The 25,408-nt window shown below is 45.3% G+C and overlaps 1 protein-coding gene and 1 long non-coding RNA gene across 2 annotated transcripts in view; one reads left to right on the top strand and one right to left on the bottom strand.

The window, feature by feature from the left end:
* Positions 1-2,428: 2,428 nt before the first annotated feature.
* The window catches only part of LOC135388268 (uncharacterized), a 543,978-nt gene continuing 520,998 nt past the window's right edge, over positions 2,429-25,408 (top strand). The window contains exons 1-2 of the mRNA XM_064617697.1: positions 2,429-2,507; positions 8,048-8,234. The gene's annotated coding sequence lies outside the window, so the exon portion shown is untranslated. The remainder of the gene's footprint in view (positions 2,508-8,047; positions 8,235-25,408) is intronic.
* On the bottom strand, positions 9,046-11,232 carry LOC135390008 (uncharacterized). The gene is made up of 4 exons (XR_010421658.1): positions 10,736-11,232; positions 10,593-10,656; positions 10,052-10,516; positions 9,046-9,142 (listed from the first exon to the last, which is right to left on the bottom strand). It is a non-coding gene; the product is annotated as an uncharacterized LOC135390008 (long non-coding RNA).

Consider the following 25,408-nt stretch of genomic DNA (forward strand, 5'->3'; position numbering starts at 1 on the left):
TGGTGGAGTATAGACGCGTTGTGAAGATGGCGTGCCTTATGCCATGAAACATGCTGGGCCATTGTGACTTCGTGCTGGATTTCTTCAACAGGCTGAGATAAATACTCGTTTCGTGATGAACTTATTCCTGTTGTGCTGCCATTGAATGCATCATTGTGAAAGGAACGACAAATCACGTGGCCAACGTTTAAAAACAGCGACATAGCAGTGAAATTACCCATATATCCTGCTATGCATAGAAATGAATGGCACGACGAACGTAACCACCGACACTATGTGGTGTCTTCTTTCATTCGTTCCAAACTAGGCTATCAAAACCATTTTTCTCCTTCCTAAAATACAACTTATTAGCAAAATCCTACGAAATATCCAGTCTCGGCACGCCTCTGCATTTCTTCATTAACTCTGCAGCAAATTTATTATCTACGCTAAACACTACACGTTTCCCTAATGTCACCACCGTTGAAGATTTTTGTAGTGCTTTTTCTTCCCACAAAATTTGCTGCGCGCGCGGAACACACCCGCATAATACAGGCAGAAAACTACCCCTCTGAATTAGGTTGTAAAGCCATTTGTATCTGTCAACCTTTGTTGGGAAAGCGGATTCCGGGAGGTGGAGAATTTGCGCTTCATGCATTTGAATAATCGTGTGCCGTGAAAGTAAGCTGTAGTAGAATATGCGACTACGTTCCCTCAAAAGGCCGTATTTTCTGCTCTCGTCTGCACTTCGTGTGTTTCCGAGACTGCGTAACAGAAACATGGAGGACGGGTGATGAAATGACCGCAAAATATCGAAAGAAAATGCTCGAATTTTGTTACATTGATGGCGCTGCGTGCGTGCGTGCGTGCATTCTTCTCTATTTCAGGGCCTGAACGCCCTGTGTACACTCTTTCGCTGTGCATTGTCCGTTTCTTCTTTAGTTCCTAATATTTATTTATTTTTAATTATGTATTTATATATTTTCTGGAAGAGCAAGCCGATTTTTGGCTGGCTGACATTTACTTTTTCATGTAATAAACTTTCATATCCCCCCCCCCCCTTCTCTATTCCTGCTAAATCACCAAAAAGAGCAATCGCCTTCTTGAGGAAAGGTCGAGTCATCCTAGAAGATGACGAAATTGGTGATAAGATAAAGATAAGTTGATAATTTGAGTTGGAATTGGTGACTGCCATTCATTCAACGCAGCGATGAATCAATGGCACCCATGGTACGTTGAATGAATGTCTCAATGAATATAAATGGTATACGTTGAATGAATTCACGATTTCGTTGTTGGATTAGTCACGAAGTAAAAAAAAGGAAGGTATGTGCGAACGCGAACAATTCAATGCATTAAAACCAGTTACATACTTTTCGTTTTTACGGTTGCCTTGATAAGTTTCATCTTGCAAGTGCGATGTGACCTGCAGATGCGCAGACGAACATAGCATAAAATGATCCGCTATTGATGGCTCATTGTGCCTGTAGAGATGGAGAGAGTCAAACTTTCAGGAAGTTTGGATGTTAATTTTCTCATTTTCCCTGGCTGACCCAAAAGTAATGAAGCAAGGCGTACGCTTCAGGGATGTATAAGACCAATTTCGAATTGAGAATGCGGATTAATTTTTCCCCTCATTATTCTAGGTAGAGGTTGGTGATAAACTGTCTTCTGCAACGTGCCGGCACGAGCGTAACGTTGAGGGAGACCGTTATTGTATCTTTCTCCACTTGCTTCTTGTGGCTGCTCTGCTCAGGCAAATTGAATGTGACGGTTTTTCGACGACTACCATTCCTTCTCAGAAACGAAGGTGATGAGTCATGCGTCGATTGATTCATTGATTGGTTAAAGGCATGCGTCGCCCACTCACGTTTGTCACTGATCATGAAGACGCCCAGGTCAGAACAGACTAGAAACCGTCCATATACTTCCGTGTCGGTCTCGGAGATCTGTCCGCAGCCTTGAATGCCAACCACGGCAGATAGAGCGGTTCAATGGAGCAATCGCTGAATCTGATGACACTATTCGGAAGTGTACAGGCTGCGCGGAGGGAAGCAAAGAAGCCAGCAGGCTGCATTTTAACAACGTCAGCATACAGGTTATGAGTAACACTTCATTACTCATAGACATTACGAAATACACAAGGAGAGGCAAGACAATCTCCAAAACAACTGAAACTCTCCCCTCTCCAAGCAAGTGTCGACTATAGTTCGCGCCCCCGTCACTAGATGTCACTACGGAAGATTCGCGCAGGCTATCGGACCTGAGGCGCAGACCACGTGTCCTCGAGGGATGCGGAGAGGACAGGAGGCGGGAAGGACTCCTTTTCAAGCCGGTGTAGGCCACCTACGCTCCCTCTGATCTGATGCCGCGAGAGTGAACGTAGAGAGGATAACAACGCTGAGGGATTACCGTCGTTGTCGCTGCTCGGTCTGGAGTACTCCTCCTTGGACATTGGAGGTCTTGTCAATTGTTGTACGGTGTGCGGGTGGATTTAGAAGCCACACGCTTTGTTCAAGTGATGCCAGGTAAGGTTCGACGCGAAACTGAAATGTATATTTTTTTTGTGCAAAGACCACTTCTGAAGTTTTCGATACAGTAAGCTCCTGTTACAACGAAATTGCTTTTGTTTCGTGCGTGTGTGCGTGTGCTTTAAAAAAAAAAAAACGTTTTAATCGAAGTTCCGCGCTGTCTCGGCCGACATGCCAGCGTTTGGAACCCGGTTACTCGAAGTGTCCTTCATGCGAAATCCGCTTAGTGCGAAGGGCGAGACAGCTAAATCTCGTACAGCAAACCCAGCTCTCGTGTTTTTCTTTTTTTTTCTCTCTCTCTCTCCTTCCATGTAACTTAAAAGGCTTCTACAGTGCTCACAGTCAAAGTTCACAGGGTCCCGCGTTGTTTCTGCACACTTTCGAGGATACAGTTACAGTTTTTGTATGAGTTCCGCTTTTATCGAATTGCCGCATAGATAGAATATTTTCCCGGTCCCGTTGTCTTCGTCGTAACTGGAATCTGCTGTACGATGTACAGCAGATTCCAGCCTATTATTATAGATTCCACCTATATTATTCCTTCCTGTAAACCATGCTTCCAAGTCAAAAGCCACACGCCACTATAAGACAACAAAATCAATATTCAAAACTACTTCAACGATCTTAGATAAACTATTTTGTAGACAGTCGAGAGCTGTTTTTACTTTGATTTATACAGTTAATGTGTTTGGCCCATGTTGAGAGGCTTGACAGTTCCTGAATACAACAAGCAGTTTCAGACAACTCTAATAGTGGAGAAGTGGATAGTATGTCTTGCTCTTTAAGAAAAATGGGAAAGTTGCAACAGCAAAGTTTGACAGGAACCGTCTCCGTTTCTTACGTTTACTGCAGTTGTGGGCAGCTGACTCAAGCGGCCATGAGTGTATGCTATTACAATCTACAATATACACCTATTACAATATACAACCTATAATAATAACAAAAGTTAAACGTAACCCGCAGTTTGAAAATCAACCTCATATTTTCGAATGTAATAATAGCAATTTTATTTTCATGCGTATCAGTTTCATTGTGTTCTATAAATGTGGTCGATAGACGAACTTGCCAACCCACAAAACATCTGCGTCTGGCGGCGGCGTGAGTCTTTTGGGTTTGTCGCCGAAAATTCCTAACAGCTGGATTGTTGGCTTCGTGAACAGATACTCGCATGGGCTAAAATTTAAACACCCATCTCCTGTACGATATGAACAGTAGAAAATTGTTCCACACAAAACTTGTTACACAGGAAACGGCAACAAATCAAGCGAGCAGGAGTCGACCACAGTATAGATATATTTATAACCCTGGAGATGAGGAAAAAAGACAGGACGCACACGCCATTAACACGAAATACAGCTAAAAGTTTATTACAAATGACACAATATATGTATGCTGAAGGGGCACGAAAGGAACGCTTGAACACCTCAAGTAGGGACACACAGGGGAGCAGGATTCCTGCCCGGTGTCCGTACACCAGAGGTATTGAAGTAAGAGCATTAAAGCTTGTCGGGAGAAACCCAGCTGTTCCCAGTAAGGCAGTCGTGTCCGTAATGGAGGTTGCGCTGTGTTGCCGTTTTATCATGAGGGACTACATACAGCATGCAAGAGAATACCAGTTCCGTATATGGTTTTTGGTTCGTTTATACCACAGTGGTGGTGTTATACCCGGAATCAACGTAAACGACTAATAGGTGAAGTCCCAACTGGGCTTGCTGCATTGCGCAGAACAGTGGTTCGAACTGCTTATAACTGACTGCTTTTTCGAACTGCTTATAAGGAACCCGTAAAGTGTACGTTATAACTGGATCGCTTCTATGTTATACCTATAGGATGATATTGCGCACCTGCCAGATGCCTCGGATGTAGGGGTGAATGTTAGTACGCTGCGGAACAGTCTCCCTGGGGCTTGCTCCCTAATTACGTCTGCTGCCTAAGCTGTCTCCTATGTGCCTCCTTGATCACTTAGACAGAGAACGCAGCAAAAATATGCCTGTAAGGCCCGGAGGAAGGACGACAGAGAGGGCAGGCCAAAACACGAAATGATACGTTGTTCAGTCCTCTATATCCACCCCGCACCGTTAATGAGAGACCGCATTTAGCTACAAACCTCAGCACAGACAAGCCTCAACCAACTGCAAATATACGCGTTGTCCGAACAGTGTTCAATAGAGGCGGGTTCCTCAAACGCGACTGCGGTCACCGGTTTGCTCAGGAAGCTTTAGCGTTATACTGTGTTTTTCAGTGGCCCTCAGTGCTCTCATCCGTGCTTTTCTACATTTTGTCCTCTTTTTCCTCGAGATACCCCTTTTTGGGCGCCTCAGTTCTTCTGTGAACTACTTTAGTAATCCCACTTCATTTTTACATTGCTCATCCAATGTCTCGCATAGTATGAAACAGGGTATCGCCCCCCAGCTGTGGACCACTTCACGCCACCGTCATCATCCACTTGTTGTTGTTATTGTTGTTCATGGTTTATTATTTAATATGGAGCAAACGGACAATCAGGTCCACCAAGAAGGTAATCCAATAAAGCGCTCAGCTCCCGCAAGGCACTTGCTGCACGGTTACCTGGCTCTTTAATTTAACGATAGCAATATTACTTTGCTGTGGGGCCGAGCTTTTTTTGTATACGACCACCTGGTTTGTGACTAATCGTGCCACCCACAGAAGGCTGAATCATCAAATGAGCAATTGATATTGCAATTAACGACAACATTTATGGGAACCAAATAATGACGTAGTTCTAGGCCTCCCGCCGTCACTGTCTCTTCGATACGCTATCTTTGTCTTCCCTGATGGTGAAGTAATGAACGGGATACCTAAAATAGAAAGCGGAAGCTATACTCTAAACGAGGTTCCTTTGCGAACGCTAATGCTTGTTTAAGCGTCGCGTAGTGACATCCATGCCCTCGCTCTCGGTAGCTCGGCTGGTCCACACGGGAAAGGGAGGTGGGTTTTGCCTAATCGCAATATAAAGGGACGGTCACTTCCGGAAACCCGTCTATGAATCCGATACCACTGTGTTCGGCGTCGGCCAACAGTACACCTGGCTATTTCTGTTTTCGTCCCAAAAGTGCTTATATATTAACTAAACGAATTTTAAAGATCAGCGCTTCCTCCGCGGTTGCAGAAGCACCGACGGCGTGACGTCACTCCGAAAGCGGAGGAGTGAGAGGGCCGCGTCCAGGGGAGGAAGGGCACCGTCCAGACGCCCCGTAACACAATGAGACTCCCGCACGGCCGCCGCATTTCTTTTCTCGACGGCGTGCCATCATTGGCTGGTTACAGAATGACGTTTTCGCGTTTTTCCAAAGGGGAAATGCCGGCATACTCTCAACATCCGGCGTCTGCGCTTGTCATGTAGTCCGTCGAATAACAGTGAAACTACGTCAGTATTTCGCGTGAGATTTTCGCTATTAGTAGTCAGCGATGAATTAAATGACACTGTAGTTGCGATATCGAGTGGAACGAATGCGCCCGTCCCTTTAAACGCTCTTCTGTCCATCGCCCATGTGTGTGAACATACTTTTCCATTAACCTTTTCATGGTTTCCTCCACCTGTACTATGTTTCATGATACGAGCATGGGCCAGTGGTGTCGAAATGCTACAAGGCATTTTCTAGTGGTCGCATTTCAAACACATATAAAGTGTAGAACACGTAAAAAAAAGAAGAAACATAATGCTAATGCGTATACTCATGAATTGCAATAAGTAATAACGACAGTGCGTTGCAAAGGATGGTAACACTGTTCGTGACTGTGAGTACTATATTTGTTCGTCTTTCCGCTAGCAAGGCCCGTGTTTAAAGGGGCACTTCCTTGGAAGATTCCGTCACCATGACAATAATGCAAAAAGAACGAGATTCTCCCGTTCCGGCGTTTCGAATTAAAGCGTGAATAAATGTGCCAGTTTGGAGGTACCTCTTTCCTTCCACCGAATCGTCGCAAGGTACGTCAAGGGTATGCCACCCCCGGCGCATCGAATTGTCGAAGGAAATATATTGCTGGAACTGCCTCTTCCGGCATTTCCACTTTTCCATTCTTCGTCCAATCAAAGCAATACGTGGGGAGCTCGGACTTTGCTGTGACGCATAAGCATACACCTCACCGGGACACATATCATACGCATATTCGCTTTCGTTAATACCGTCTTACAAGGTAACAAGAATGGAATCAGCGCATCGACGGCGCATGAGTACGGAATATACCTGCTTCCAATGAACATACGCGTAGCGCCACCTAGCCTGTAGCGCGTCAACATCTCGAAGTACATTGCATCCCGTATGCCCTGAGAGGTTCACACGTTACACGCTTGGTGACACTACGCGCATGTTCAGTGGTCATTGGTTTCAATCACCATTGAAGGCTGCCGGCGCGACAGGACGCGATCATCGACTTGTTATATTGCATTACCTGTGTTATGCCCTAAAACGCCATAGATCATTGCTCATTTCAGGAGCGCGCAGTAATAGGGATTCATCCACCTAGTCGTCCTCCTGCCGCCTGACGTCTCGCGGTCGAACAGGCTTGCAGGCGCGCCACCGCAGCCCCTTGGAAGAACAAAACGCAGGAATGGTAGTTCGCTTCACTTATACCCATCTGGATCGGCTAGCAATCCTGTTCAGCGCAATCCCGCTTGACAAGCTACGCCGTCAGCACTTCACGTTCGTGATCCAGATGTGGTGTCGCCACTATGGCGCTTTTATATTCCGTGTTAGCACCGCGAAGCAACTCTGGCTATGTGTGGCGTACAGACGTGGCCAGATGGAGTGAGGACAGCAGGAAGGAGTGGGAGACAGGGGGGCATGTGTAAAGGACGTGTGCCATCGCCATCAATAAAGTGTTCTAGAACTGGCTGTGGTCCGAGCAAGACACGATACCAGGTTTTCATTTGACGCCGTCAGGCGAGAGCTTTGCACAATACACACTGAAGTTTCAAATTAAAAGAAAACATTGGTCCAGGATGTCCACTTGAAAGAAATTCATATGAATTCAAATGCTATGTCAGCTATTTCGACGTTTTCTCCATGTTGTTTTCTTCGTGCGGGCCGCTGACATCGCTGTCATCTTGCCAGCCCGGAACCGGCAGTGCGAGTAGCGAGAAGGCGAGGGCGAAAGAAAGCTACTACGCCTGCGCCAACTCTCCTTGAAGAGTGTAATCATGTTCGCGATCGGGGAACATGTGTCTGCATTGTTGACCTCTGTCGCCGAGACTGGATTTGTACGCTTCTGAGGGCGATCACAATCGCTGCCTAACCACGATTGCGCGCGATGTGGATCCTTCGTCAGCGCGTTTTGCGTATTAGGCGTGTTGAAACTGCTCAGACACTATTTGGTTTTCCAGTTGCACTTTCTTCTAGCTTCTTAGTATACCTGCACGTTTGCCTGCTCTCGCCTGATGCTTTTCGCCGAACGCAGACCAGTCCCTTGGCGTGCTCTGTCAAACAATGTCTGACAAGAAAGTATGGCGACATATCCAGCATATACGACGTTTCATCAACGCGGCTTCGTGACTGTTTGTTTTATTGTCTTTGCAGACCCGATGTTCTGTAACTGGCTGCTGAGGAGACTGGGATTACGGAATATACGGCGAGTGCTTGCGCAGAAGTGTTCGTTGTGCCGTGAAACCTCTATTTAACGTTCGAGTTGTGATGTTTCATGCACCCTCACCATAGTCACTCACATGCACAACAAGTTGAGCAATGAGCTTCATCTTCGACGAAGGTACGTAAGGCATGCTCTTCTTTCTTGTGTTAGCGTGCACCTTGAGCAACATCCGAAGTTTCTTTTAAATACACGAGAAGGTATCCGGTAAACAACTGTGAAAGTCCTGTCGTTCGAAGCTCACATTAACTACGCTTTAACTACATATCGAGAATTGGAAATCCTTCTTCTCAGTAAAATATGTGTAGGAATAGAAAGGGGGAACGCTGGATGGAGAATTGAGGTAAAGTTAGGTGTGCTGATTTGAGCGGGATACTGCCTTCAATGAACTTGCATTTCTTTTTTTCAAGTAGAATACGTTTACGCCCAAGCAGCACAAAGGACCGGGGCGAAGCCGGTCCAGCATCGGGAAAGAATCCTACAAAGTCGGGGGCATGCCACCAGCCGATACCGGTCCTTCCTCCAGTTTGCAACACCGGGATGATTAAGGACCGACATCGGCAGCAAGTATTCGGTCCCAGCAGGTCCCCGACGGATCCCCGATAATGCTGGCAGGGGGCTCCCCCCATGCATATTTACCCCCCATGCATATTTTAGCATTAATATGCTTATTTTTAATAATTACAATAATTTCGAGTGTAAACAGTGTGTGTAGAGCCCAACATTTTATTTTCGGAGAGGAAATAGACTGACCCAACACTTGTAGCACCTCAATAGACTAAACGACGAGTGGTGCATACTAAGCAGTCTGCCTGCATCACCCAATGTGTGCCAATTGTGTCTGAAATGAAAAACAAAAAAAGAGGGGTATACAGCCTGTCCGCATAACTACTGTCATTGGCAATGTAGCCTGAAAAGAAAAGGGTGGAAATGGTCTACCATAATATCCAGCCTGCCTGCGTAACCACTGGCCCTTCAATGGTGTCTCAAAAGGGGGGGGGGGAAACGTACCCAGTAAGAGGTGGTCTCTGAAAGGAAACAAAAAAGGTATACAGTAGTAGGCAGTCTGCCTAACCACTTGCACTTCGGTAGTGGCCCAGAAAGAAATGAACGGCTTGTAGCATTAATATTAGACGTAACGGTAAAATTGCTGCATGGGGGGAAATGGTATACAGTAATATGCAGCCTGCCTGCGTAACCACTAGCACGTCAACGGTGTCTCAAAAGACAGAAAAAGCATACAGCAAGGGGCGGTCTGCCTGCACAAGTGGTGGTGTCTCAAAGAAAACGAAGTTATGCAGTAATAGGCAGTCTGCCTATCTGCTCACGCTTCAGTACCCCAGACACAAAAATGAATGGCATGTAACATTAGACGTAACGGAACAATTGCTGCACGTCAGCACAAAATAGTCTGTGCACGGTATGTGGAATGAGCTTTATCAAAAATGGTAAAATGCACAGTGTAGGGATTACGAGTTACCAAGAGAAAATTTAAATTATGAAAAAATGACAAAGCCAACGACTGGGAGAAATGCAAGTCCAGGAAAGAGAAAATAGTTCACATCCAGCACCTTTGGTGCAAATGACTAGCAATTACTACAACGAGAACTGTAAAAAATGACAGCTGACCGGGACTAGAGCTGACAGTCAATGGTGTGCACATATCCCGCGTTCCTTCACAAAAACGTCAATAAGCAAAAAAAAAAAAAAAAAACATGGTCAAGGAGAAGCATCCCTATTGAAAAAAAAAGCGACATCAGGTCTGATGTGATTTGGGACACTGTCTTGATGCTAACACAGAGCTGCTCTGATGCTGATGTTAACACCAGCTGATGTTAGCATCAAGACAGTGTCCCAAATCACATCAGATCTGATGTTAACATCACAGCTGCTCTGATGATGATGTTAACATCAGAGCTGCCCTGGCTGATGCTCACATCAGAGCTGTCTTGATGCTGATGTTGACATGAGAGCTGCATTGATGCTGGTTATGGCAATCTTGAAAATGCTGCAGTCTTGGTTCACTGAAATGTTCTGCAAAGAAAGCCCCTCATGCCTGCGGTATATGAGTACCGACAAGAACCCTCACGAAACAGGAGATAGCAGCAACAAATCACTTCACCACAACAATTCACCACTCCGGAGTACGTACCTTTTAACGCATATCCATTTATCAACAACATACCTGAGCGTTGAACTCACGGGGGCAGAGAAATTGGTAATGATCGAACGGTGAACAACAACGCAAAAGAGCACACCTAGGTCCTCATTTCCGGTCCAACTTGTCCTTCTTCCGAAAAAGCACTTCTAAGCGTTGTTATGTCGAGCAAGAGTCCCCACCGCATTTGAACACGGTGCTTGAGTTTCTCTTGCTGGATGCCGCTGCGTCATACACGCTGAACCTGCATGAAATGTCGTTCCAGAAAATACGATGGCAGGACACCTATATGTAGAGCAGTGTAGAGACATATGACATACCGTCTGCACAAAGCATACAGTAGACTTCACTTGGTGTTCTATCTCCCTGTCGTTGTGCAGATCCCTGCAAATAGAGTAAAACGGACAATGAGAATGCATGGCGCAGTCGAACATATTACTTCACAGTTATATTAATTACACACCTGAAACGGCAAGAATCCTGAAGGCGAAGAACGATTTGGCTTCACATGCAAGGCAGCGTCTTCACTCTTTGACATGTCAAACGAGACCGACTGGTCTGCTCGCGGTTAGAAGAAACGCTTCCACTTACAGACAGTTGCAATATCAGACGGGTTGCAAGAACGACAGCATCAGGTGAGAACAACAATACAAAGCCTCTTAAACGCTTTAGACTTGCTGGAACGCTCGCAATTACGCGAACTACACGCGGCGACGAGAAACGACCGTTACACCGTTACAGCAGCCAAAGCGAACCCAACAAGAACAGCGCATGCGCGACAGGCAGCGCTGGCTGGTGGCATGAAGGCAAAGCGACGACGCGCGAGCGCGGGCGAGTGAGCCTGTGTTGAAATGGGCATGGAGCCAACATCTCCGCGCAATGGCTTGGCGGACGAAATATAACGACGGGTAGAATCGTACTACCTCTTGAGATTGTGGCCGTTCCAGGATCTTTCGAGAAATGCTGCTGTTTTCATAAGAATCACTCAATGTTGTGTTTGAAGCAAAATTGCAACATGAGATTGGCCAAAGCTAAGGTATTAGTTAGTTATGATTGTGAACAGATCGGCAGTGCAATCTGACAGTGAGAGATCGATAGAATCAAAAACAACAACAACAAAACACTCACTGTTTTGCCGACCCTTTCTCTAGTGTTCTTTCTCTCTTTATTTCTTTCTTTCTTTCTTTTTTTTTTTTTTTTTGCTATAATGAAGGAAAGCAAGGTTAAATGCTACATTTTTCTTGACTGTGTGCGATGGTGTACATCACAGGTTCCTCATGTGCCATGAATCTACTTAAAAGCTGTTGATGGTGTCAGGGCATCACACTTATAACAGTGACCAGAATGCGGCAGGAGTACTTTTGAGGCACTCTGGCCACGTTGACCACAAAACGGCGTTCCATACTCCCTCCGAACCAAACTTTGCAAAACTTGTAGCACAGAAACATTAACAACACACACGCCGGCCATTTGCGCCCAGCAATGACAACGAAAACAAAGATGATGGCGATGGCAGTCGCGGTAGCCCAAATGCAGGGAGCTCCAGCGTAGTCTTTGCGGGTTTCGGTGCAGCGGTTTTCGTCCGATCAGTTCGACTTGCTAAAGCTCTCTTCGTTTCGTTTCACGTGAATTTTTCGTTTCTGGGGATTCGGTCGTTTCGTTCGGGCGTGGCCGACTCTTCCCGAGTATCTTGTACTTGCCTGCTTTGCAGTGAGGCTCCATTAATACTTCTGTTCAGGGTACTGCGTGTGCATGTTTTCTGTCATACAACACAACACAACACATGAAGTGAACTGCAGCCCAATGTTTGAAAGAGTTACCTCATACCAGACAGCCAAATTCCTTCCTGAAGGGATGCTTCACTGTCTCGTACAGCTTGGGACAAAAGTTTCTGAAGCACGGGTGTTTTGTATTTCACTTCTCCACGCCTCCCCTGCGGCTTAAGGGGGACACTTGTTGAACAGAATCCTTGGGCAGATTTTTCCCAAGGATTCTGTTCAACAAGAATTCCCCAAAGGTGGCTGGGAGAAGTCCAATACAGAATACCCGTGTTTCAGAAACTTTGTCTCAAGCAGTACCATCCGATCACGTGTTACCGAATCTGCATAAACATCGGGAGACGAGCGGGAAGAAATACTTAGCCAGTACACCACAGCAGATCGGGACGTTAACGGGGATCCATCGGGAAAGAATCCTGGCCGGGACGCAAACGGGAATCTATCGGGAAAGAATTCTGACCGGGACACGAACGGGGATCTATCGGGAAATAATTTCATGTAGTTTCCCTCTCCCTCAATTCTTCCCCCTCACATAGTCGGGAAGCAGTCGGGCTTGTGACGGCGATATCGGCCACCTCGAACCCATCATCCCCGTTACGTTCCCAGCCGAATCCCAGTCCTTTGTGCTGCTTGGGCGCGTTTATGCATTCCCCATGAAAGTTTCGTAAAATATTTAAATAATTCATGTGGATAGGAGCGTCTAGTTCTATTGATGAGCTTTCGTGCAGGTCCGCACTTCATGAAGTCTGAAATCACCATGGAGCAAAATGGAGTAAGTGAACAAAAATGAACATGGATCGAAATATATACATCAAACAAGCGCGACAGACAGAACAACAAATATACAAAGAGCAAGAAGAGAACAAACGCGCACAAAATCATCACATCATAGGGTTAGGTGGGGCTTCTTCAAGACGGGGGCAAGGTGAGGAGAGTTTGAGTTTTTCGCGTGACATTTTCTTAGCAATATTTTTTTTCTCGTCTGTGACACCAGGATGAGCACAGTCGTTGTCTGGGCTTTGAAGTCACGTGTTGACGTTCTGCACGTGGCTTTATAGAAAGACGTGAGACGCTGTTTTGCAGATGTGGTTGATCTAAGCGGGGCCCTTTTTTGTCCCATTTGTAACTTTCGCATTGACTTCCAATTTGCTAATGTCTGCTCGTCGGCTAATAAAATATGACCTTACCATTATGATGCTGTGTCATTGCCCTGTGTTTCCATGTTCACTACTCGTGGCTGACCGTTTCGGCTGGCCCAAAGAAAAGACAAAATTTAAACCCGGCATTAATTTTTTGATGTCCTCAACTCCGATCCACGATAAAAGCGCTTTTATGTTGGGGGTTTACGTCCGACACGCGATATGACTTCGTCTCGTCCGAGGACATACGTGGTTCGTGTATTCATACCCAAGGTATCGACACGCTGTACTGAATACGAATATCCACGTAACAGTTAAAAATGAAAGTACGCTCGCTCTGTACATACTCGGTGCTATACCGCTCGCGACACGGTTGTCTGAAATCTCAGGCCTGTTGCTGAGCGGTGCCCTATCGGCGGTGTCGCACACGAAGGAACTATACCTACAGTCTCCTAGGGGAGGCCGCTATCCCTCTCTCTCACTCTCTCTCTAGCAGACGACACGCGGGAATCCGCTAATTATCTCTCCCGGCAGGTGGCGACTGAGCGCGGCCTCCCCTCAGAGTCGTAATTGGCATAGTTCCTTCGAGCTCGACGACACCGACAGGGGACTGCTCCGCCACAAGCTGCAGATTTCAGACAACGGTGTCGCGAGCAGTACGTATACCGTACGTAGCACATGTTTACCAGCGGCAAATTTGAGTGAGCCTCCGAACCAGCTACATGACAACAAAGTCAGGCTCGGTGAGACAGAAATCCAATCCACCAGCGAAAAACAAATCACGCACCAGCCAAGAGCCCGGCAGACGCCGTTTCGCACATCCGGGAAACTCGGCGGGTCGGCCTAACGCTTACTGTTGCTTGCCGTCGCAATTAAGAAGCGGAAGTGACAACAGTGATTTGTTGGGGGTTTGCAGAATCCGAAAGTTTCTCCACAGATCAGAGTCGTTTATAGAGAGAGTTTGGGCATTAGGAGGAGCCTAAGTTATACCGTGTCATGGTACGTCACGGCTGAACGACCTCCCTCGATGCGCCCTATTGTTGTCCAGTCGTCAACCGGTTGACGACGCCATGTTGATGGAAAGCGCAGTTCACGATGCAAGGAGGAAGGCACGTGCGTGTCGCGTCCTTCAAGAACACTTCACCATTGAAGCATTTCAGTTTGGTAACAAAGCCTACCTTACCACAGGCGCCTGTGGGTGATAAGCCGGCGATTGTGGTAGATTACATTGAGCGGGACAAAAGCACCTGTCGACTAGCCGGTGGGCTGCATCAAAATGGCGCTTCTTTGCTGGCTGATCAGCGGATTTCGCTTGGATTTACGTTTTTTCGGAGGTGCAATGGCGACTCTGACGTCAAAACAGGCTCCTCCCGTGAAGCGGCTGAAGATCAAAAGATGGTCAAACTCTCTCTATGTACGGCTCTGCCACAGAACAGGAAAGAGCGCTCCCTGATGGAACGACTTGATCTGGAGCGTCAAGCGAGACACGCAAGTCCGCGCCTGATTGACCTGTAAAAATACATTTTACGTCGGGAAGAGAGAAAAGAGAAAGCTGCAACAAATCGGCCACACTAACTCGCCATTACTCACACCTACACACCGATTTTCACTGAGCAGATATTGCCAAACCCAATTTCCCAGACAATTTAAAAACATCATTTTAAACGTATCCCGCGTCTGTACGCTTTTGACGGTGATGCCAGAACCGCCAGCTGGGATTGGCTTGGCTTGATGTCCCTCCAATGTCCAATCATAGCCGTCTCTTTCGTAACACACGGTACCAGCACATGGTTGGATGTTGCACTCGCATACGAACCAGGGATCGGAACCGAAACTGATCCCGAACCGAAAACCGCTAAAAACCCGTATTTTTCGCTGAACCGGAAGTGAACCAAACCAAAATACTTTATTTCTCGTGTTGAACCGAACCGGAACTGAACCGAAATAACTTTAGGCGATTACCGGTTCGCGTAACTGTTCAGTCCAAATTCGAAACCGAGACTGAATAAAACAAAACTGCTACCTAAGTGCGCGAGGTATTTCCTCTTCGCAGCTATTGCGTTCGTTCAGTTATATTAGTTTTGAGGCAGTCCTTTTGGCAGTTGTAGGCTTCCTTATAGACGATTTTTGTCGTCCAGCAACCCCAAGTTTTCATTTTCAGATGTGAAAATAACGGCTAGGCCTTGAGCAGGATGTAGCAGGGTGTATACAATGAGTGAACGTAGAGAGTACTTTGTGCTACCGTAACGTTGCACCTGGAACGCAGATCTGTAACACGCAACTGGAGTTGCTGTCAACCCCTGCTGTGTCGGCAGCAACAATAACAAAAGTATATTTGTGTTATCTGCGAATCGCAAAGATGTGCTTGCTTTTAACCCATGGCAATCTGCTCAAAATTCTCTTTCCTGAACCGGTTTAAACCGATATTTTGCTCTGCTGCGGAGCTGAACCCGACCCGAACCGATATGCCTGACCCTGATCCCGGACCCAACCGAAAAAAATTACGGTAACGATCCCTGATACGAACAACGTGCGGAGAACACTGTTGGCGTTTCCCAGCAGCGTAATTAAGTTAACGCATCCGTTGGTCGTCCTCCCCTTTTAGGCTAGTGCGGCTTTCATAGAACTAAGGGAGTCATTAACGTATAACGCTACTCATGCATTTCAGACCGTCCATTTTCATTTACACCCGGACATATTCCAGAGAGCCATTGCGGCTATTTAGCCTTTACTGTCTGCTATAGTAATAATTCGGGGCTTTACGTCGCGAGACGACTGCGATCACGAGCGACGCCACTGTGGTCGGGTCTGTGGATTAATTTTGCTCATCTGAGGGTTCTTTTAACGTGCGCCGAAATCTCGACACAAGGCACACCACGTTTAACGAACCTCACGGAAGACGGCGTGTCGAAGCTACTAGCAGCCTTCCACCAAGTTGCCACCGTCCTCGGCCGGGTTTGAACCCGCGATCTTGGGATCAGCAGGCGCACGCGCGACCGACTGACCCACCGAGGGCGGTTTATTGTCTGCTAGTATCGTCCGTTCCAGGTTGGAGAGGTGCCCGTGGATGCGGCAGACAATCCGAACTAGTGCTGTGTTTTTGCATGAGCCATAATTATAATATTGTCACTTTAGCTTACATCGCTACATAGTAGTAACTTGTTTCCTGATAATGGCGGAACAATGTTTACAATGTAAGCGGTGGCCCACGTCCAAAATCAGGTCCAAATTCTGGATACTCTGGTCTCTATGATTATCTGTCTCTATGCTAAGACATTTCCAGACAAATGCCGGGGAGGGTGTCAACGGAGTTGGCCCAAGTGGTGGACGCTAGACTAAGCGGGTTTTTCTGTCCAATCTAATACGTCGAATTGAATAAAAGCATGATGCAAACCATAATGCAAACCATAATGCAACGGATAAAACCCGGTTAAGTGCAGTTAAGTAAAAGCGAAACTTTAATCGTATTAGAATCATTTCAAACTTAAAACCAACGGTTTTTTCAGCACGGCTGCGTTATATAATTCTGTTTTTCCACACTATAGTTTCTGTTACGGGGTTCTCGGAGAATAGGCATTATCAGTGCTCCCCATTGCGACTCAGAATCCTGTTCGATAATCCTTCCGGGAAACGATCTCTCTTCTCAAATCCCTCGAAAGAGGCATGAGTTGCATTGGAGTTGAGAACTACTTGGAATCTTATTTTACCACGGATTTGCAACAAACTTTACGCACGCGTATCCGAAACAGTGCGAAAAGAAAGCGTACATGGGTTTACAAGAATGAGAGGACAGCCTAAGTGCAACCGCTGTATTGATGATAAAGCATATATCGCTTCTGTGCAAGCCCATTCCGTTTTCTCTTTTCGCAGATAAATGAGACCGTGCAAGACATATGCTCTTGTTTCATGTCCTTCATGTCTACGTATTAGTAGTATCTAGGTCATGCTCAGCCACTTTGTTCCCGCCTCGTCTGTCTATCCCGTTACTAGTCATTGCTTTATCTACACCAGCGATTTTCAGCCTTGTTGTTGTTGTTGTTGGAAATCTATTGATCTTCGCCTTTCACGCGCGTCGTTTATTCTGTCCTCTCTTGTAGTATTTCTTTATTATTTCATCCGAGATAAATGAATGAGAGTGCTCAACACGTGGGTTGTACAGCTCCGGTCAACCTTAATAATAAAACTGGAAAAAATTCGGTCATTTCCCAGCACGATAACAGCCACGCTTGAGGCACTGGCGGAATGTTTTGTGAACAATATCCTTGCGTTAAAGTAACGGAATAATTCAATTAAGATTTCCTTATGGCCCCAAGGGTTTCTGTAATCGCGCTTGGGAACGAGACCATATTTTTTTCCAGTGTTATTATTAAGGTTGACTGGAGCTGCACATTCGAAAGCCTAGAAACCAACGTTGCGACAAATTCTTGTTCGCTGTAGCCAGAGCCGTATAGAGTGGGGGGGGCTCGCCCTCGCCCTCGCCCTCGACAGGGATGGCGTCGAACGGCAGGCCCTGGGAGGTCGATTGGGCAGTATAAAGCGGAAATTAAGACAATTGGGAATTATGATCTCGGCAGTGCCAGTCAGCGTTTTCTTTTCTTTGTTTGCAGAGCTTGTAACGGCAGTTAGGGAGGGGGGGGGGTCGCTTCACGTTTACCCTGCCCTGGGCACAAACTCGCTTCGCTACGGCTGTGGCTGTAGCCCTGGTGAACAAAGGGACCCACAGTCAACAAAATATGTTGCAGAAATATTGCAACAATGCTGCCTTTACATATTGATGTTATATTGCTAATGTCCGCCCTTGTTATAGAAACAACATTGCAGGAACACTGCATTGACACATTGCAGGAACATTGCATTGGCACATTGCACCAACATTCCAGGAACAAAATTCACCGGTACTCACACCCTCATATCATACAGTCTAGAATTCAACATTTTATGCATGTGCACTGAAAATACGAGAGCAATAAACGCCGCCGATCTGCTTGTTTGCGTCAGTTTAACTCCTTTCTGATTATTCTCTCTTTTTTCATTTCGAGTGTCAGCAACGTTCCTGTGACACTGTCACGACATTGTCCCAACAACGTTATATCAGCAACCCTGCCGCAATGTTCCGTCACAGTTGCATTGAAAACAATGTTGCAGAAGCAAACTAACAATGTTTCCCGAACATAACCTCCGCAGCATGCATATTGTAAAACCACGAGACTAGGGAACACGAAGCGACAGACAAAACACGAAGTCTCAAACACAGCTGAAAACAACAACTACTTTATTTTGAAATGGAAAGCGGGGAGGTTCATCGCCAGAGGCGATCCTCTACCCCCCTCAGCTGAAAATTTTACTTCACATACGAGATATATATACATACCTAAAAGCGATAAAACCCCGGTGCAGGGGTTTTATCGCTTTTAGGATGTACCACCAAACAGCCCGGTTTTTATCGCGTTTTATATATACATAAACAGAAGGAAGAGAACCGTTGAGGACAAAATAGGAGATCAGTTCGGGAGAACGAGCAGTCTGCTCAAGGCCGGACCGGGGATTACGGATGGGTTGCTGACACAGTTCCCACAAGAGGTTATGCAATGGGTCTCTCTCAAGAGCCTTGTGTGAGGGTTCACTTCGGAAGCCATTACAATGGACCATTTCTGACAATGCGTATGCGCATGCCCAGCCCTTGCGTCCGCCATCTTTGAGTGGAAAACATCACTATGAACCTTTTCCGAGTAAGCGTATGGGCATGCCCAGCCACCTGCGGGCGACTGTCATGTTCATTGCGGGGAGATAATCGGTTTGAAGGTTACGCGGACGTTTGAGGACATTTGACAACTCTTTGTACTGGCAATGAGTACAATGCGCTTTCACTCTTCCCGCATTTTTCTTCCAACCTTCTCTGGCTACTTTCCCACGCAACGTGCCAGTCCGAAAAGTGTCACCATGTTTATTGGGGGGAAAGACATGACGTTCGACATTCCGCCGCCAAGGGCGATGCGAATACGGAAATGGTCCATTGTTTCATCCCATAGAGGGACGGGAAAGCAATCTGAACATTCTTCCAAATGCTTAGCAATTTCGGGGTTTGAAGCTTTATTTTTTACTTTGAATGAATGCTCTCTCAAACGATCTTTTGAGCAACGTTTTGTCTGGCCAATATGACAGACACCAGAAGCTAGTGGGATCTGATATACAACGTTTGAAGAACAGGGGACGAATTTGCTCCTGTGTCCCATTTTGTCGTTCTCTGCAGCATTGTTTCAAGATTGAGAAAATGATGTTGTGGTAACGTTGTGCTTGGTTGTGCAACATTCCAGCAACATTACTGTAACACTTCGGCAACTTTCTGTGTTGACTTTTGGGGAGATATCGTAGACGGATCTGGTGTTGGCTATGTTGGTATACATACTTATAAAAGTTCAAAACCAAAGGAACAGCGTCCCAGCGCCTGTGTTGTGTTGTTCTCCTTTTGTGTCCGCGTCTGTTCCGCTGTTTTTGAACTTTTACAGGGAAATATTTTCTTTCCTCAGAGCGTTGTCGGCCTGTGGAGTAATAGCACATCTGAACAGTGTGACTTCCTGTAGACGCAACAGACTTCAAGAAATCAGCTCTCAAACATCGGAATAAAGTAGTGTAGCAGAAGACAACGCGCCTTGTTGAGGCTGTGACTACGTGGTGTTCCTTCTGAGGACGTGCCTTACATGTCCTACTGTGGATGGAAATTGAAATTTATAAATCATCAGCTATCTTCCAAGATAGCACGAATTGAAGGAACTGATAATCTGAGGTGAACAAAGAAAATAAATCTTTGGCGTCCGTTGATGACTGACTGAGCCGTATCGGAGCTCTGAAGCAGTAGCAGTAAGAGATTTCAATTGAACGACGCTCAGTTGTATGACCCACCCTCTTGATGAGAAAGTGATGCAAGATGAGCATGTCACGACGAGCCTGTTATCAAAGATTGAAGGCAGTCTGTTCTTTACTCTCATTTGTCTGGGTTTCGCGAGACACCGTCCTTGCATAATCCGTGAAGACTATTCTTCGTGTGCAATGCAATGAATAGACGTTTGAACAAATATTCGAGATTGTGTCGCAATAGAGAATCAGACCTGTCAAAATTACCTGGGATTATTTCATGGCAATTTTCAGTTATTGCAGTTATTGCAAATGAAATGCAGTCTTAAAAAAAGGGTGTACTTTAACTCCTTTTAGTAGCATAACACCTTTCTCCCTACTGGGGAGTAATATTACTCCCCGGCAGGGAGAAGGTGTTATGCTACTCCCGTGAGGGAGTGAGGAGACACCCTTTTGAGCTAATTGTACTCTCCAAAAGGGTGTTATATATGCGGCAAGGAAATGAGTTAAAGTACACTCTTTTTTTTAAGAGTGTGGGATGTCAACTCTTCCTCTGCCTTACTAATTCCCGCGTTAAATATGGCTTCCTTATGCACATTGCATATACGGAATCATTTGGCAACACATGCGCGGAAGAGAGTAGGGTGAAGTGGGGCGATATGAGACCTAAATTTGCGATGCAACGTCATTTTTAGATGTACTTCTATTTAAAATATAATCAATTAATCATAAAAACAGTCTTGGGTGTCTTGACCTTCCAACTAGCAAATCCTAAAGCAGTAGTCTAAGCTTTAGGATTTGCTTTAGTAGTCTAAGCAGTGCTGTAGAAAACAGGGTTAGTTGGTGACAGTTTATTCGCCTCGAGATCGAACAGCGTCGCCACCATGCGGCTGCTCCGTGAACTGCCTTTAGTGGGGATGCGCTGCTTGAGCCGGTGCTTTCGCTGTGGTCATTGCGCCCGAAAACGTGCTTGGAAGGCCCAATTTCTGTGCATTTGAACTTTTAAAATCGCTTCAAAATGAGTGAAAATCACTTGGTCGAAAGCAAGCTTTTTTTTAACTTGTCTAGTTCTCTGCACCAGCGTGCTTAGCAGGGAAGAAAACTAGCGCACGCGCATATGTTCTAGTATGCGGATTCCACTCGGCCTTTGTTATATCATATTTGTCACTGCGGTTCTGTGTGTCAAACAAAATGTACCAAGAGCTAGGGTCAATGTTGTAACAGTTTTTTTTAAAAATCATAAGTATAAAACTATGTCACAGTTATTTATAGAATGGTTTCTGTGCTAGCTGTTCTAAGTTACTCCATAATGCTCAGTTAGGATATTCTGCACGCGCTAAACACAAGTTGTATCGAATGTATTAACATATGGAATATATGAATGCATGTGTAGGAGCTATGCTACAAATGACCGCACAGGAAACCAGTCGCGGGCAGAAACGAAGGTTTACTGAACGAGAACCAAAAGGGGTGAGCGCGAGCGGGTGGGTCACAGGTGATGCTCGTCGTTGTCGTCGGGCCGCTACACATGAATATATATATTTATGACACGGGCGTTTTTAAATGTGTGAATTTAAAGCTTTCATCTCATTTCATCTGACCGTATGACAGCTAGACATCTTTCACATACATAATCATTGGAACGCACGCATTCAAGGTAAAATGCTATCACCACCCCTGAACGTAATATGTAAAACACGCGTTTTTTTTTTTTTTTTTTTGGGGGGGGGTATGAAGCACGTCTGCAACAGTGTGTTTCAGAATATATGCCTGCCGCTGGAACCAAAAACTTAGTTTATATGTAGTTATTACGTGACCGGTAGCACCCCACAAAAACTCAAGTCCACCGCACAGGTGTGGTCATCTCGTAACATAGTTTAGCACCATTTAGTGAGTTCCCGCCCAGGAGACGAATCAAACCTCGAACCTCGCCCGTACTCGCTCGACGCAAAATTGCAAAAATTGTTGCGAAGGGCTTCAATACGTACTGGGCTATTCTGCCCTTATTTTACATTCTTGCGCATTTGTACATTTAGACTCATTGTTATTTTTAATTAGTACATTGTACATTTAGATCAGTGGAGACAGGAATTTTGAGTGAGTGTTTTTTTTTAATCCTTGTTGTCTCGACGTAATATAAAAAGGTACAGGGAAAGACAGCAATACACAAGCGAGGAATAAATATTCTAGCGAGGACAGCAAAACACTAATACAAAATCACGCTTGGAGCAAAGGAGGCAGTGTTTCCCTTCAAAAGCACACAGGATATTTTCTTTTCACAACTTCGCGACTTGAGCGTTTCGCAGTGCAGCAATATTTGTCAACTTTCACACCATATCAGTGTTCTAAGTATCGCATTTCAACTCATCCGCAGTATGTGAGGCACTGACAGCGGCATTTCATCCTGAAACACTGCGATATATGCGTAGAAAAGCCAGAGCCTGCTGCGTCAGATCATGCCGTATCCCCACTAGGGCATCCGTCGCAGCGCCACCTACATTTCGATCTCGAGGCGAATCATGAAGATAACAAAGCGCTTGGTTGTCTCGTCTCCCTCTGTCTGTGCCTGTGTTTTTGTGCTTCTTTGTTATCTTCATTATGAGTAGCCTAAGCATATCACTAGTCTGCACTGTGAAACTCATAAGTCACATTCATGTCATGTCGCCCTGCCCCTCGGGGCGAAGTAAACTTCGTGATTCCCTATACAATTTTGATGATCCCATCTCCTGCATCAAAGTGCCCTGAATATTTGCAGACAAGACACTGCAAGACTGTTGTGACACTTGTGGCGTGACTCGTTTTTCTAGCCGCTTTTGTTTTGCTTCCTCGTAATATTTCGGTTCGCGAAATCTGCTTCTTTCTCGAATGTTCGAAATATCTCAGACAACGAGTGAAAAAGAAATACCGCAGGAAGGAAGTGTAAAGCTATTTGTGTTGGCTTATGCCTTTCCAAATGAGAGATTGTCACGTTCTGCCCCGTGCATATCCTTACCTCTAAAGCAGCAACCACAGAGAGCCCATATTTGGTACAAATCTAACTGGATCAACAAAGGACTAGAATGTGAATTTGATTTAACATATCAGACTTGCAGAGCCCCGCTGCACGCATCGGAGGAAAAGGAACTATAGAAATTGGCGGCCGTTTTGGAAAGTCTTTACCCTCTAGGCAGGAAGAGACAATTTTTTTTTTCTGTCTTCAACACATGCACCAATCACGACAATTTCCAATTCAAATAAAGCGGACGTATGACACACCGCTCGTTAAAGATAGAAAGTCAGAATCGTTTTGCCCCACTTTACTTTAATCACAGTCACAGAAAAACGAAGCAACACACTAGGCAATAGCGGTGTGCAGAACACTGATCTCGATTGTAAAAGGCTGGATCGCGGATGGGGAGCGCGAGCGTGAGGAAACCGGCCGCCATCTTACTGTACCCACAACAGTCGCCGCAGCGATCATGGCAACTTCTTGCAATTACGGTCGTACCAACCGTACTGGCAAGGATACAGGGCCTAAATTTCTACAGGTGAGTAATTCTTTATCAAGGAATAAATAGGAGTCCATTCTGTATATTTAGTTGACCATTATGAAGTGTTTTTTTTGTTCAAAACGAGCACTGGATGCAGGTTGTTTGATCGCTCTTCCGAGGTTCAATCGAGCACACTTGCATGTTACCTGGTGGAAAATACAGTTTGAGTGCATAATGTGCTTGAAAGAACATGTTATAGTACACTGGTAGTGTTGTCATCATTATATGTGCGAGCACTCGAGCGCTTTTTTGCATGCATTGCTAGCATGGTACACGGTGTTCTCTACGGAAGCGAGTGCACATTCATTTCTTTGGATTACCTTCGCGCACAAGTTCGGTATTACGTCGTAACTAGACCAAGATTGTCACCTTTTTTCATGTATTGGTATTGTTTTGTGCCTTGGTTTGATTTGTGACACAGAATGCTACGTGACGGTGGTGTGGCGCGACTTGGATAACGCCTTGTGTCTCACCTGTACCGTCAGCTTGTTACGATAATAATAATTTGTAGCGTGCATGCCGTGCTATTTGTAGCAGTTTTTAAGGCAAAAGTGGTGTCTCGTCAATACAGGTTTCGTCATGTGGACTACCCAGTGAATAATCTGTGCAGTGTGATACGACTGGGTGTACAGATAAGTATCAAGTTCCTCATCCACTGGTTTCTACTTTACAGGAAGGAACCACCTCAGTGCACGCACTGTGGTTAGCCTCTCTCAAATTTGCACATTTTCATACATGTTGACATCAGAAACACACCTTAGGCTCCTTCACCCAGCAATATAATAATTATAATTATTTTTAGAAGAGTTCCCCATATTCTTTTTAGAATAGGTTTTAATATTTTCAATTTTTAGAAGATACAGGGATTGTAAGCCATGTTTTAAACTGATGCTTTAACATTTGTCCAATGCATTTATTAAACAACATTCATTTTTAACTGGTTGCACCCAAACCAATGTTCTGATGTATTATATTGCCTTTGTTGTCGATGCACCATAAAAATTGGAATAATCATCAATACAGGTTACTTCACAGCTGCCTCGACATACTCGAGAAATGGGTGCAGAACCTGCGTAATGCCCACAAACTTTGACTACCACAGCACCTCCAGAAAGTAAAAGCATATGTGTCACATGGGATTTTTAAAGGCATTCACAGTATATAATACCTTGTGTGAACTGTTGTAGATCTAAGCAGCCTCTACAGTACACTCTCAGAAATTAAAACATGTCAGGGAACTGTGATAATCGTTTCAGTTAATAGGCATGCACATATATGCTATAAGAAGAAATTTATTTATTGAGGATGCATTTCTCTGGTACTGATGTTGTTTACATCTACCGTTGATCACATTAAATTTAAAATTCAGCATATATGAGAAAATATCAGGAGGGAAGTTGCTATTCTTTGCTCATTCCAACCTAAAATTGAGTGCTACAAATTTAGAGAGTGTACCTGTCCATTGTCATCCCTAAAATATATATTGTCATTGTAGGAAGGTCACAAAACAATAAATGTAGTCTTTTGCGACCTCCCTGCACGTTCATTGTATCCTGAAATGCATAAGTGCAAGAAATAAATGTTGAACTTGAAAAATGTATACTCTCTTTACTCATCATCAGTGATCTTCTTTACAAAAGCATATCGTGTTAGACTTTTTTGTTTACGCTTCACAGACAGGATATACGAGGTCCAAAATGACAAAAGCACAACTGTTTCAAGCTCCAAATCGTTCTGTTGCAATTTGCAGACCATACGTGTGTAGTGCAAGAGGGCCCCTGCACATCAAAGGGTAAGATGGGAATCATTAATGAAAGTGGTTCCTATGAGAGACTTC

Source organism: Ornithodoros turicata, chromosome 3 (assembly GCF_037126465.1).
Source record: "Ornithodoros turicata isolate Travis chromosome 3, ASM3712646v1, whole genome shotgun sequence".
NCBI classification, from domain to species: Eukaryota; Metazoa; Arthropoda; class Arachnida; order Ixodida; family Argasidae; genus Ornithodoros; species Ornithodoros turicata.